This window comes from Otolemur garnettii, unplaced genomic scaffold, assembly GCF_000181295.1.
Source record: "Otolemur garnettii isolate 467f Iridium unplaced genomic scaffold, OtoGar3 scaffold00221, whole genome shotgun sequence".
In the NCBI taxonomy this organism is placed as follows: domain Eukaryota; kingdom Metazoa; phylum Chordata; class Mammalia; order Primates; family Galagidae; genus Otolemur; species Otolemur garnettii.
In genome coordinates this window covers 1,858,499-1,861,085 of record NW_003852616.1, presented here as the reverse complement: position 1 = coordinate 1,861,085, position 2,587 = coordinate 1,858,499, and the positions used below count along the sequence as shown (strand labels likewise).

Below are 2,587 nucleotides of genomic sequence, written 5' to 3'. Positions count from 1 at the left end.
AGTGTTGTATATTATTGAGATATCATGGTGGTCAAAGTGTTGTATATTATTGAGATATCAAGACAGGTGAGGAGTAAAAATGATCCTTATTTAATTGATAAGGAAAATGAAAAGCTGAGAAGTAACTTGTTCAGAGAGAACATTCTTGTCCCTCCATGTGTTCCCAGAGAACTCATACCGGCTAGGATCATTAGATGTATGTTTTACTCTCTCCACCAGACATAAATCGCTGTCTTTACTTGACTCAACCTGACAGCACTGCATATTGTTGACCACAATCTCCAGGTCTACTTCAATGACATTCTTAAATTATCTGTTAGTCTCCTTCAACTCTGCCTGTACATGTAAGTATGCCAAAAACGTATTCTTTAAATATATGGTTTTTTAAAAAATGCCATTTCTTGCCCTCCCCTCAGAGCAAACGAATCAGAATCTTCAGGGGTAGATTGCAAGATTCTGTATTTTTAAAAAGCTCCTGAGCAGGAAGTTTTGGAACTTACTAGCTTAGAGTTCAGTTTGGAAACCACTAGCTTAGTCTCTGACCAACTAGACCCGGGCAACAATATGGAAAAGCCACTCAGTTCACCCACATTCTGATAAAACATACTTTAAAAAAATAAACAGTTATACTTCAGTTATTCCAAGATGAGCTTGTCAGGAATTTTATCTGGAATAGAGCTGAATCTGGAAGTTAAGAAAAGGAAACATCTCTCATAGAGAAAGAAATGTTGATGGTGAAAAGCAATGAAAATCTCTCAAGATACCAGTCCAGAGAGAGTCACTGTTCTATTCACTGACCAGAAGAAAAGGAACCTCTCCTTAGCTGACCGTGGATATGAACATCTGATCAGTCATCACCTGGAGCCACAAAAGCAGCCTGAGAGAGAAAAGAGTAAAAGTTAAACAGTAAAACAGAGAGAATAAGAGGAAGGATCAGAGTGGATAAAGAGGCATATGAAAAGATGAGCAGTGACAGCGACTAGAAAAGGTGATGAGAAGATTCCAAAGAGAAAAAAGGGAGCACCAAAAAATAAGAATTCTATATACTTCCACAATCCTCTGGGATTTAAGGCACAGCCAGGGATCACATTTGATGGTCAGTCACCAACAAAGGATTTCATTAACCATTGTGTTCTTTAAGGATGTAGAGAGTAAGTGCTTTCAAAAGAGATTTCCCTGAAATGGTTTTCTAAACCGCTGTTTTAAAAGGCCGCACAATTAATAATCAGAAGTCAAGTTCAGACGAGGAGCTCGTTCACGTCCGTCACCCGCTCCGACCCCCATCCTGCCGCCCCTCCTCATTGCCGTGGAGGCGGCCGAGGACCGCAGCCCCGCCGGCCCGCAGGCCTCGCGGCGGCGCCCGCAGCAGCCTCGGGTGGAAGGAGGGTCCGCGGCGTTCACTTGTAAGTCTGTCGTAAAGATTAAGGTGATGGGTCTCCACGAGATTTGGCGGGGGAAGAGACCGAGAGATTAATCCCCCACCCCCTGTTTTCAATCGAACTGAAACTCCAAATATTTTTGCTTGTTATCCAGATCCTGGGCTTTAAACACAGAATGTGGGATTCGAAACATCCAACCAAGACCGGTTCGGTCGGCTTCCTAGCCCTAGGGGGAGTGTCTTGAAAGCACCTGCCAGGGTTAAGTCCCGGTGCTTTCGGAAAGGGGCTGACCCGAGCGTCTCAGGGTAGGCTCTTAAAATGTGGTCTGGGAGCTGAGCGAGGGACCCGAGGAGCGCGAACAACTCCCGGTTCCCGAGAGGGCTCCCACCCTGGCCTCGGCGGATGCCATCCCGAGCTAGGCTCGGCCGGGCCTCAGGACAGAGCCGGAGCCCGGGGGGCTGAGGGCGCCCCGGGAACCGGACCACGGCGTCCGGACGCCCTGCGCGGGCGGCCCCGCGCCCACTCGCGTCCCCGGGAAAGACCCGCGGCGCCGGGCGGGGGCTCCCGGGCTCGGCCGGCCGGGGGCGCCGTCGGCGGGGCTCGCGCAGCCGCACTGGGCGCGCCGACGCCGGGCTCCTCCTCTCGGCTCCGTAGTAAGCATGGCGGCGGCGGCGTTCGTGGTCCCTCGGGTGAAACAGAAAGCGGGAGCTACTCGGAGAGGGAGCGAAGAGCGGGGCTGAGGCGGCGCCGTCACTGCCGGGAAACACCTCAACAGTCAGCGCGCCAACGGCCACGGCGACCCCGAGAGCTGGCTGTGCCGCTGAGGTAGAGCGAGAACGATCAGGAACCCGAAGAAGAGGCGCCGGGGGAGCCGCCTTCCTCTGCCTCAGAACGGCGTGAGTCGAAGGTGAGAGCGCGGGCACTCCCTCCGCGAAAGGCGGGGGACATCGAGCTGTCCCGGCCGCGTCCCGCCCCCGAGCGGGCGCCGCGGAAACCGTTAGCCTGGGGCCGGGGGCCTGGGCGCCGGACAGGGCTCAGCCCCGTCGAGGAGCCCGTCCCCCCTCGTCCCCCGCTATGGGCAGAGGGGGAGCGGGCCGGGCGACGGGACCCGCCGAGCGGCCGGGCACCTGCCGAGGCAGGGCCTCCCCGGGACGCGCTTGCGGGGGCCCCTTCCAGCCCGAGGGCGGCGGCGAGGGGGCGGGCGGCCC

At 54.9% G+C, this 2,587-nt stretch overlaps 1 protein-coding gene across 1 annotated transcript in view; it reads left to right on the top strand.

The window, feature by feature from the left end:
• Window positions 1-2,018: 2,018 nt before the first annotated feature.
• The window catches only part of FNDC3A (fibronectin type III domain containing 3A), a 220,253-nt gene continuing 219,684 nt past the window's right edge, over window positions 2,019-2,587 (top strand). The window contains exon 1 of the mRNA XM_023508068.1: window positions 2,019-2,286. The gene's annotated coding sequence lies outside the window, so the exon portion shown is untranslated. The remainder of the gene's footprint in view (window positions 2,287-2,587) is intronic.